We start from the raw sequence: 12,716 nt of genomic DNA on the forward strand, positions 1-12,716 counted from the left end.
TTACTTCTTAATCTCTCATTAACTGGAAAGACACTTGTGAAGGGTCACACCCTTGCACATGGGTCACTATCAAAGGACATGCCTATTCGTTAAAGACACACCCCTAAGTCCTAAGGACATAACCATTGGTTCAAGAGCCACACCCCTTCACAGGGATGTGCCTCTTCAGTTGTACCTTTTCAGTCTCTATTTAAGAAAGGCTCCCGTCTCAATGTAATCACTCAGTCTTTTCCTGCAACATTTGTCTTATGTTTATTAATTAAGTCTTAATCATGTTGATTAAGCCATAAAAGCTTTACAGGTATACTCAGTGAGAACATGCATTGGACGCCACAATACCATGGCACTTCTTGATATGCGGTGATTGGCTTTTCTACAAAAGTTGCCTTTGTGTCTTTCAGGCAACTCTTATGCATGATGCCCACGATGGCATTACTATCATGAATTCGTCTTTGGAGAAGTTAGAGAGTAGTTTTATTGCTAAGAATGAAGCGAGATGTGTTCACACATGTGCAACATTGTTTGATTTATCAAAAGGTAAAAGCTCCTCGTGTGAAGAACCATTGTCAATTCCCGAAGAACCTTTCCAGGATATATCTATGGATTTTGTGATGAATCTGTCTCCCGATATGGGTAAGTGTAATACACAGTGTTTAACAATTGTTGATCGCACTAGCAAGTTGATACTCCATAGGTGGCATACCTAGGACCATTGTATCAGATCGTTTACCAGTCATTTCTGGAGGGCATTGTTTGATAACTTTAGTACTAAGTTGAATTTCTCCAGTGCATTTCACACTCAGACGAACGACCAGAAAAAGATTTACAATTAATTGGCATTCGACGTGCTTAAGTGTTATGTCCATGATCAATAAGGTAAGTGGGAACAGTTTTTGCCTTTAGTTCAAGGTGTTTTGAATGAATCTTTTTCTTCAGTTATTGGTAGGACTCCATATGAGGCAACATTTGGACAACCGTTCTAGTCTTTTTTGACCAAGACGTCATTCTCTATGTCTGAAGCTAATAGATTGACGGAGTCTTACCACCAGGAGATTTTGGACTGTGAAGGACATGTTGGCTAAAGCGCAAGAGGCCTATACTCGACAGGCCAACAAGGATAAAAGGGATGTGATCTTCTCAAAAGGATATTGGGTATATCTCTGGATTATGAAGCAAAACAAGTGGGCAAGTGATGTCTAAAGTTATGGTTTCGGAGCTTTGGACCTTTTCCCATTCTTAAGAAGATCAATGAGATTTCTATGAAGCTGAATCTACCTACTAGTTGGACCATGCATGATGTGTTCCATATCAGTTGGTTAAAGCCCTATATAGGACCTCCTCCCTCCGTTGTCCAAGATGAACATGAACTAGATATTGTGGACGAAGCCGAAGATATGGTTCCATAATAGATCCTTTCGTATCACTTCAAGCATGGCTCTGGCCGAAGAGAAAGACAGTTTCTTACAAAGTTTTAGGACCAAGGGACACTGGAAGCAGTTTGGCTTAACAAGAAATTTTTTGATTATCTGGCGTTATTGACAGACTATTTGGAGGCTATGCAGCTTCCGTCAAGCTAAGCAAAAGGGGATGCCACGTGCATCCTGCACTTGGATGCCACGTGGACATATCTGTACAGCACGTGCAAGACCTAGAGTCGTAACGGGCCTCTTGTGAGCCCTGGTTCGGGATGAGTGAGCTAGGGATCTGCTCTAAGAGTCCATGGTCAGGTGTACAAGTCCCGAACATGGTCATGGTTAGGTGTGCATGTCCCGCACATGGTTAGGTGTACAAGTCCCGAACATGGTCATGGTTAGGTGTGCATGTCCCGCACATGGATGTGGTGCAAGTCTCGCACACTGTTGCCACCCTCTGGAATGTGAAGTGGTGTTCTGGGCATTGATAGGCTTTGAGCTAAATGCAAGGGCACTAAGTAAAGCATTTAAAATTATCAAGTGCCTTGTGCATACATTCAGCAAAGCAGCACTTTAGTGTGCTACAGCTCCAAGGCCTCCGTGAAGAGTTTCTTCAGCATTAAGCTAGCATATGTGCATTCCTCAGTTTTGGGGTTGCGTAGTGGTCATTGAAGAGCTATTCAAGGGAGCTTGGATAGCATATGGTTCAGGTCTACTTCATCCTTCCGTTGGGCAGTCCCTTAGTCATCTTGCATACTCATTGTACAAAGTTCTCCAAAGAAATATAAGCAAATACTTCTGCTTGCGTGGGGGGCGGCGGGGGGGGGGGGGGGGGGGGGGGGGGGTTCTTCGATGGGTAATTGGGACCAAATAATGTGTCGACTCTTATCTTCTCTTCTCTCTCAAGTAAAGTGGAATTGCATGAACTCACGGGTATAAAGAAGGCTTTGTTGCTCGTTACGACGATCAACCTATTGCATGCTATAACATAAGTCCCCTGCCAGCCAGGCGTCATGGATGAAGACTAAAAGCTTTCATCATATTGGCAAGTTCTGCATGTCTCTTTGCTGATTTCCCAACCCATTTGCAATCTCAAGAGGGGTCGTTGTTGTCGGATTCAAGTAGTAGTGCTAATTGCTGCAAGCTCTCCACTGGTGAAATGATGTACTTTACTGTCGATGCATAGCAGCATGGAGCAGGCAAGCAGGCAAAGGAGAGGGTGCCCCATTACCCGGTGGACATCTGGCTGTTGGCTCAGCAAGGGAGAAGGAGAGCGTGGACACTGGACAGCCAGCTGTCGGCTCAGCAAAGGAGAAGGTGGGCCACTGGGCTGCAATGCAAGCAGCACAACTTCTGGGGCTGGCCGCTGCAGGCAGCCTCTTGAAAGAGGGGCGGCCCACCATTTATGGGAGGCTGGCCGCTGGAGCATGCAGATTCAAGACCACGCTGTCTTGCCAGGCTGAGGGCAAAAGTTCAACTTCCAGAATCCAGGCTTCCAGCAACTCGCGAACCTTTAAAGTTTAGGGGTTCCTAATTTTTTTTAAAAAAAAATTGAAGGCCTTATACAAAGGTAGGCCTTCATTTGAAACATTGAAAGTGGTCATGGACTTCTTGCTTTGAAGGCCAAAATCATGGCTGGAGTCTTTTTAATATGAAGGTTTTACTGCCTATGATGCCGGTACAGTAGATGCAGTTGGGTACAGCACCAGTACAGTACAGTTCAGCAATTGGGTACAGAAGGTACAGTACTGCAGCAAGTACACTTTCAGGTACAACAGTACAGTACAGCAGGTACAGAAGGTGCAACTGTACGGCGGCAATGGGAGCTCTTCAGTACATGTCGATTTGCAGACTTTTTTTGCAGGAGAGAAGCGCCTTCAAAAAAACATCCAAGAGAGAGAGAGAGAGAGAGAGGAGGTTGGTGGGTGGACCAAGAGGCACGCTTGCCATGGACGTGGTAGATCACGGGTAGTCTTGCCGAGGGCCCCTGTGGGCAGGCATTGGTGGTATGGGATGCCAGGGCTGATTTGCATGGGCTTGTGGGAGTGGGACCTTAGCCCTTGGCTCGGGGAGGTTTGCGGACACAAACCTGCGGTTGGGTGGTGAGCTTGCTTGGACCCCTTTTATTTGGTTTCTCTAATCTTGTTTGTGCGTGTGTATTAGGTGATCCTTGGGAGGAGTCCTTTATAGCTCGGGACCTGGCGTTCCCATATTCACACGGAAGATGGCCTAGGAGGCCAGATGGTTTAGAGACGGCTTGGATTAGATTTGCATATTGTCAAACAAGCTACATGCCACATTGAACCGTTATCTCATATCGGTTCACACATGGAGTAGGTAGACTCTACTCTTGGACACCTTGTCCTGAAATTGCAGGGTCCAAATGGGATCCAAGATGAGCCCGGATGGTTGTGGGAGGTGGGAAAAATGCGTAACAGTTTCTAGTTTATCTTTATGGGCCGCGTCTGCAATGCGGATGGTGGGCACTGACTATGACCGCGGATCTACGTTGTCATGTCATGGCTGCCCCGTGCATACAGTCCTATAGATACATTGTCTTAGCAATTCGAGACTAGCCATCAAAGCTCCCTTCATAGGAGCACATGGGTGTGGGACGTTGCTTCAATAATACATTATTCTTCTCTGTCTCTATTATTGTGCAATTTTAGTTTTAAAGCTGTGCTGTGAAAGATCCTACTTCTTGTGAATGTTGTCTTGTATACACCAAACGTTGTATTCTCTCTTTGCAGCCTTCCATGGGCATATTGGGGCCCTTTTAGAAGCTTTTATGCATTTTCTTGTTTTGACCACAACATAGCCAGTGAATTCTCATCCTTATAGGTTTTGTAGATTTGTCCATTCTTGTTCCTGCCTTCCTATCCTTTCTCCTGTTAAGGTGAAACTTGAATCATTTCTTGATTTTTAAACATATGAGCTTGCATGTTCTTCCATTCTTGGCATATGTCTGCCCATTTTGTCTCGGATTATGTTTTGATTAAAACATTCTTAAAACAGAAATTGGCAAGAACATACGTTAAAATGATACAAGCACTGATCCAAGAGTTCAGCACACCTGTGAGATGCAAAGCCTATATGGCATATCCTTCAGTACCCTCTCTTGCAATGCAACACTTGCAGGCTAAACACACAAAAAAAAGGAAAAAAAACACACAAGCACTGAAGTGCTAAGATGATGAGATCCCCTCTCTCATAAGGGATTTTTTTCTCACATGGGGAAAAATGAGTGATACAGTAGCCCTGCAGCTCAACAAGGGCTATATTGGTGTCTGTGCGTCTCCTCATCGTTAGCTTGGCACTGCCTGTCATTCTGGGAAATATATGTGAAGTATTTTGATTCTCTTGCCATTTCCCCCTCTTGAGTTTATCCTGTGTCTCATGCAAGCAAACGGCCAGGCTTCTCTGTTTCTCACACTCCATAATTCGGTGAAGGGGACCAAACCCTTCTCTGAATAGCCAGTTGAAGCAGCCTCTTAATTTCGTAGAATGCTGGGTTTTGAAGCAGTCTCTTAATTTCGTAGTATGCTGGGTTTTGAAGAATTTTATGTCCCTCAGTATCAATCTCATACATGCCACATTCCATGCATACTTTTAGCTCGTGATGCTCTCGCGATGCTCTCCCAATGTGGAGTCTGTCTGATGACACTGGCCGGTGGAAATCCTGAATGCATATGACATATGAATTGTTGCATCCAGATTGGTACAAGGTCATTCTAGAGGGGGGTGTCTCCCGATTCATATCTGTAAAGTGTGGTCTCTGATTACTTTTCAGTCCTTCCGTTGGGCATGGGGTTCATCAAGGTACTAAAAAGGTGGCAGTGCATCTATTGAGAGGCCATGTGTTGTCATCCATCTCATTGTTTTGGCATAGCAGCTGCTTCCCCCGGTGCATGGATCAAGACAAGGCAAATTATGGGAGCCACTATCTGCCCTTTTTTATGTCCTCAAGTCATTACTATGTAAGTGACTAGTTGAATTGAGGCATTGAACTTTGCTACCAGTGTTATACATAGATTTCTGCTATATGCTTTTCCATTTTTTCATGCGGCGTTTTCCTGTGCTGACTCCAATGGTTTGAGCCTCAGCAATTATTCTAGTATGCCTGATTTCTCTGGCCTTATCTTGCTCAAAATCTTGCAAGTATGGGCCTTTATTTTCTGCACACCAATCTTGACAGATGTATTCATATGACTTAATGTTATCCGATAAATTAGTTGGTGTTTCAATTTGACTGTCTACTGCATTATGCAAGTCTCTTTGATGGACTATGGGGGATGGAAATGCTAGCTGTCATTTTCTTGTTTGGTGATGAACATCATATGCAATGCCTGATGAACAGCCAAAGGAACTTTGTATGTTGTGTGCATTCCATACCTTCTGGAATGTGGACAAGTTCATGGTGCATTTTGGGCAGGATAATGCTGCAGCATGGTTGCACAGGACCAGTCAGAGGGCACATCTAGCCAGGGCAGAGGTTCAGTGGTTAAGGATCTTGTGGGAATAAAAGAGGGCCTTATGAAACACATTTTAGTTGGGCATATGCATATTTTGCAGTCTGACTTGCACAAGCTATATAAATTCTGCTTATTTTTCTCTTTTTAACTCAATAGGACCTATATGCAAGCATCTGAATTGTCTCTTTGGATCCTTGATGGAGTATCAATGATTGCAGTGACAGTGGGAGCTTGCAGATTTTACAGCCAACATCAGCTAGCTCTCCCACAAGGAGCTACAGATCAGCACAGCTCCCACTTCATTCAATAGGACCTATATGCAAGCATCTGAATTGTCTCTTTGGATCCTTGATGGAGTATCAATGATTGCAGTGACAGTGGGAGTTTGCAGATTTTACAGCCAACATCAGCTAGCTCTCCCACAAGGAGCTACAGACCAGCACAGCTCCCACTTCATTCAAACTCATCGTTCTCAAAGAAACACTCTTCTAAGGTATTCCCTACTTGCACTCTGCTCTTTATTGCTTTTGTTTTGGGATTTCTATACTCTCCTAATATTGTTGAAACTTCTGCCTCAGGTAGCTACTACAAACTGGCACAAAACGCATTTGTTCATTCTTGAACAACTTTTTAAAGCCGTATTCATTATTTTGTACTCTCTTCTTTATTGCCGCCCCGCCCCCCCCCCCCCCCCCCCCCGCCCCCCCTTTTTGGAGATTTTTTAGTGTCTTAATTCACAAAAAATAAGGCATGCCGTAACTTAGTAACAATTCTCAATAGAGTTTGGTGCCTCAAATTTTTCCATGGGTTTGACAAAGACCAGTAAAATAAGGTTAAAAAATCAAACCAACAAACTTGGATAGTGCATTGCACCATGCTAAGATGTTAATCTTACAGTCAGGTTTGGTTGGTAATGTCAATGTGTTTGACGTAATCTTACACAATAGGAAAAGTAAGCTTGGTGTGATACTTTCTTTACATGTTGTCTTGTTACTTCATTAAATCGTGCAATCATTAAATCTTTCTTTTTGGTTTGGTTTTGTGATTTTTTATTCACTTGTAAATCGAAGTTATCTTCCAATGATGGTGTAAACAAAGTAACTCTAAGAAAAAGTATTGAGCTTTTCTAGGACAAGAGCTTAGCTTAGCTTAGCTTGCATGCTCATAAATGGGTCAAAAATCTTCATGTTAAGATGTGGGGACATTCATACTTGGATACAGACATGATAGAGTTTGCAATTCTTAAGTAAAGCATGTTATAATTTCAACGAACATAGCCATGAATTCGGTTGTTGTAGAATGCCAAGTCCTATGATTTAAGATTCCAAGGAGGGAAGGATGTATGAGTTTCTTGCTAAATTGTTGAGTGTTTTTTCAATCGAGCTATCTTATGTAGTACAATCATATGTATAATTATTATGTATTGTGTTTTTTGTATTTTTGGTCATTATTTTTGAATGAAGATTAATTTCTCTTAATCTCTTTATAAAACCATAAATCCCATGCATCTTATATATCTGTGAGTCTCTACTATCTTGTTTTACTCTTAAAAGAACACTACCACAAGCTATAACTAGCTAATAGTAAAGTTGCAATCTTTGGCTACAAGTAAGAAAACAAAAAACACTACAACCACAAGGTGATAAACTATTTATCCAATTCTCACAGTCTCATGTCACAGTCTTGCGTCATATTGCTAAAGATTCTTAAGTACTTGAAGGACGAAATACAGCGAAAAAAACCAATCAAATAATAGTTAAAGTTTTTATAAAAAAAAGATAAGGTGAAAAACTATATAGCTAAGTCTCATAGAATCCTAAGGAAGAAAGGCCAATCCATAAATGTAAGGAATGGCAAAAGGATAGAATATCAAGTAGTACATTGTGAATGTAAATTATTGTATCGATAAAACACTCCATGTTAACCCAAGTAGTTAACAATTAGTTAAAAATAACCGGAGGAACTAGTGATAATGATGCGGCAACAACTTAAAGTAATTGGTGTCAACCATCCCAAGTTACAACCCAAGTGGGATTATGTTTGTGTTTCATTTATAATGAAAATTGTATGGCCAATAATTGTGTATGTTCTAGATCTTAGAGGTATTGTTGGTGGATATGTTGTGTGCTACCAAACCTCTAGAGAGACTCCTTTCAAATTTGTATAGCTCCAAGAAAACACATCTCGGTATTCCTTGAGAATAGCTGTATGTTCTAGATCTTAGAGGTATTGTTGGTGGATATGTTGTGTGCTACCAAACCTCTAGAGAGACTCCTTTCAAATTTGCATAGCTCCAAGAAAACACATCTCGGTATTCCTTGAGAATAGCTATAAATTTTGTCTCCTCCTCTAAGGTTAAATCGGTGGCTATCCACACCAATTTGGGTTCCTCCCCAAGCAATGCTAAATCTACCACTTTTGCATATTTAGGTCCATTATAGGTCACTCTTGGTTCCTTGGGTTTTTCCCTTTTTGGTGGTGGGATCCACACCTTTCGATTTTTCACTTGAAACCATATCATAGTAGTAGTCATGGACTAGCACTTCAACTATCTCAGGATCTATTTTCATGGCATTTATACTGGGTCTTCTCATTAGGTCCTTCGAGCCAGAGCAGGATTCCTCAATTGCCTTCAAAGCTTCCACATATTATAAGTATTGTTCTTTCCCCTTGAGGCTTAGCAGGTCTTTGGCTCTAATCTTTGTCCATTTCTTAGCTTTTTTGAGTAGAGCTTCTCTATTTTTAAAAAATTCTTTGAGAAGGACCTGGTATTCTAGGCAACACTTCTCCTTCTTCATCTTGTCTTGGTGCAAGACAAGACTTACACTTAAGCTCCTTATTAGTACAGTTTTTTGGTATTTGGAAGACTTTTTTCTCATTTTTGATTCCTCCTCTCTTGGCGAAATCGATGTCTCTATTTTTAGAAGCACTAGGGTCACAGTCCTGACTGGAATTATGTGTATAGCACACATTCATTATCTATCTATCATCTCATTGTGTGCTCCCTTGAGCTTTTCCAAAGTGCGTGCATACGTGCGCGCATTCCCACAACCCTGTTTCCAATAGTGCTTATGTATTTACATTAAGGCAGATCAAGATTATGGAGCATTAGTCCAATTCAGTTTCTAAACTTGGAGATGGCCAAATGAGACCGTGGATTGTTCAAAGGCATCTTACAGCAGTACGACTTCTACACAACTAACCAAGTCTTCATCGGGACGAGCGGGATACTCCTGGAGAGATCGCCAATGCTATCAGTGCATGGAATTGACCCAAATCTCTTGGACAACCCATTTGTGGTATTGTTGGCTAGTTGGAAACCATGAGTTTCATCTAGACTCCGATGGGACGATGTATATATAACAAGGGACATCAAGAAGGCTAGACCTTAAGCCATGACTGATGAGATATAAAGGCCCAAAAGATTGTAAGAAGCTACCAGAGCCCAAACAAAAATGGTAAGGACTCAGCTCCCTAATGTAATTGACAAATTCTTTTTAAGGAGACTTAGATTTGACAATGAAGTAATGATGTTGTATGAGGATGTCTCACACAACCTCTACATAATCATTGATATCACTTCGATTTCACTAGTGAGCAAGTGTTAGCATATCAAATGGCATATGTTAAGGAAGGTAACACCTATACCCCAAGACTTGCCGAGGAGGCAAGAAATATAAAAAGGTCTAGGCAGGGGGGAGTCACACCATTCTTAGCCTACCAAAGAGAAAGGATAGTAGGAGGAAGGGAAGTGAGGACTTCTCAGGAGGAAATCACTTCAAGAAGAGGTAGTCCATTAGAGGAGCAAGCATTCTCGTTCTATAGCTACAGACAGGATGCTAACTTTTGGATTCCTTTCTCATTGGACCTAATTAGAGAAGAATGGACGAGGGAAAATAGTACCGCCCAAAGAGAGGTAACACCTCTCGAAAGAACAAGGGTAACCGCTCCCTTAGAGACCAGAGTACCAACTCAAGGATCTTGAGACCATATAACCATGGAGGGTGAGGCCAATGTGCTCCCAAAGCCATTACCAGAATAATTAGTTGGTGGAGTACTAGACTCTATGGGTACGTGGGACCATCATACGCACTAGTACCTCCCAAAGCTTAACCAAGATTCATATCTCTTATGGCTCCAAAACCAATAGTTAAGCCTACATAACTAAGAGCACAAGCTCGTATTCTTGACAAAACAAGAAGAGTGCTAGATGACATTCCCATGGTGGTCAGACCACCTAGAGGAATGAGAGACAAATATGATCACAACCATCTGAGGATTAGAGCCTCACACATATCCAAGCTAGTGTCCAAGTTCAAAGGATTAGGGGATCCCTACAGCCACCTAGTCGCATTTAGATAAATCTGCATGGCTAAGAAGGTAACCAATCTTAGAACTAAGATCGATGCCTTCACATTGACCTTAGAAGGTAGTTTGTGGTTTCAAATGCTAGAAGATTCACAAAAAGGGACCATGGAGGATCTCAAGCTAGCATTTACCACCACAAGCTTCTCAAAGACTGGTGTTAAGCACTACTCGGTTACACAATTATATCAATTTAAGTAGCTTAAGCTAAGTCCATGAGAGATAGTATTAACACCTTAAGAATTTGAATATAAGATGTCCCTTAAGGAAAAACCGAGGTGAACGGGGCTGATCTCATTGTTCTTAGAGATATTGAGAAGCAAACAATTGCATGATGCATTGTATGCCAGAAGGCATAGAACATCACACCGCCAGCCACATCACCAGCATAGTCAGTCATAAGCCAAACTTCTTTAGAAGAAGAATATGAAGTACCAGCGAGGATTGTGACTAGGGCACATGCCTAACAAAAGTAGAATTAGGCTAGCCCTCATCTATAACCCAAGTGCTAGAAACTTCCAAGGGCATTAAAAACAAGACATGAGGCAAGGACCGTAGAGCAAAAGGAAAAGCTACGTTGCCCTCCTCTGAGCCAATAAAAGCACACAATCAACCAAGGATCTCAAAAAGTCCTAGTGGTAAATGAGACAAGAGTGAAGGACCCAAAAGAACATCCACGTTATGCTAAGATCAAAGATGTTCCGGATTCAATAAGCTAAATAATCTTGGATAAAGAGAAGGGGTTAAATGATCTTGATGGAACTGTGCATGCATTGATCGAGAGAATCCTAGAACTCCAAGAGAAAGCTGAAAGAGCTTCGTAAGCCCATATAAAGAGGAATGAAAAATCCCGAGGTCAAAACCAATTGATGAATTGAGTTATGAAAAAATAGAAATCATCCCTAAACCAGTAGTCCAAAACACTCTTGATGTGATGAATAACGGGGCGAGAAAAGTGACGATGGATCTATTATAATGGACCAAAAAGACAAGCTTCTCTTGAAATGGCCAAGAAAACGATGGAAGGGAAGTATAAATTCATAGGATTAGAAGAATCCCCTCCCAAGAAGTTACAAGCTTAGAGAGAGGAAATCTTGAGGTTGAATGACACACAAGAATTGGTACAGTGTAGACCTAGCTAGAGATAAAGGGGCGAATGGGACCGATTTCCATGTTCCCAACAAGAACCCCCGTTAGAGCTTATTAGAGAGTAATCCCATGAGGGGAGTGTCTTGATTAAAAGAACTAGAAGAGGAAACACCAAGGGAGGCATAACAAAGAATGCCCACCCGTAATAACTCCTAAGCCGCACAAATAGTGTGAAAACAAAACAAAAACAAAAACAAAACAAATAGTGTGAAAACAAACAAAAACATTGGAAGAGCTCTAAGAACTTGATGAAACAGAGAATATGAGGTTGCTACATGAGCACATCATAAGGAAAAGGCTCGACCAAGAGAGGCAATATGCCCTTGGAGAATCCCTAATGGGGGGAGGATACCCCGAGAGACTGCCTTTAAAATGGGCATGGGTGCCATTCAAATCTAAGCCTAGCTCATTACTAACCATGCCATCCTACATGGGTACGGATGATAAGTCAATGAAAATTGCTAACGTGACATCTCTAAGGCATGAAGTGAAGGGAGACATGGGAGCCTCAATTTTAAAATTATATGCTCATGTTAGAGATAAGGTGTGTGTGTAGCAAACCATATCAAGATAGAGATAAGGTTTGAGTGTAGTAAACCCTACCTTAGAAAGGGGTCAACTCTCTCTCAATATCGTGTGAGAGAAGAAAGGCATTTGTACGTCTTGTTTTTTTAGCAAAAGCATATGATAAGGTTTTTTTGCTACCTTGTTCTCTCTCTCTCTCTCCACCTTATCCTTATCTCTTCTTGCTTCCGTTGCACTCATCCACTTTTTCTCACATGGTGTCACAGCCAGTCTCGCTCAAGTGTTCTCAAACGGCTCTCAAGCCAGGCTGCTTCGTATGCTACTCAGCTAGGCGACTCTACAAGCGCTGCTGTAGAAGTCGTGTGCGTCCAACCTCCTCTTGTTGAAAACCAGTCGTGCTGCACTCGTGCTCAACACAGTCGGCTCATTGCAACGAGCTGTGCACAAGCGTTGTGTAGGAGTCGTGTGCGTCCAACCATTGAAAGCCCCAACTAGTCACGCTATAGTTCTTCAGTTCTACCAGTTCCACAAGTGGCAGTACCCCAGCCAACAATCGCACTACAATAATCCAAGCAATGCGGGTAGCAACTGGCAAACAGCAAGTCAACTGGGATAGGTGGCGTGTTCTCCAAGTGGAGGCCAGCAAGCTTGTCGACTACTTTGCAGAAGGGTTCACATGCAACTTTGTATTGTGTTTTGCTACCATAAGTAATTGTTTTGAAATTATTAAGCTTGTTTTGTTTACTCTCCCGTGTTGGGACACCCGGTTTGTAAAGGAGCTAGACACTCGGTT

The sequence above is a fragment of the Cibotium barometz genome, chromosome 41 (assembly GCF_041138505.1).
Source record: "Cibotium barometz isolate CiBa-2024 chromosome 41, ASM4113850v1, whole genome shotgun sequence".
Taxonomy (NCBI): Eukaryota; Viridiplantae; Streptophyta; class Polypodiopsida; order Cyatheales; family Cibotiaceae; genus Cibotium; species Cibotium barometz.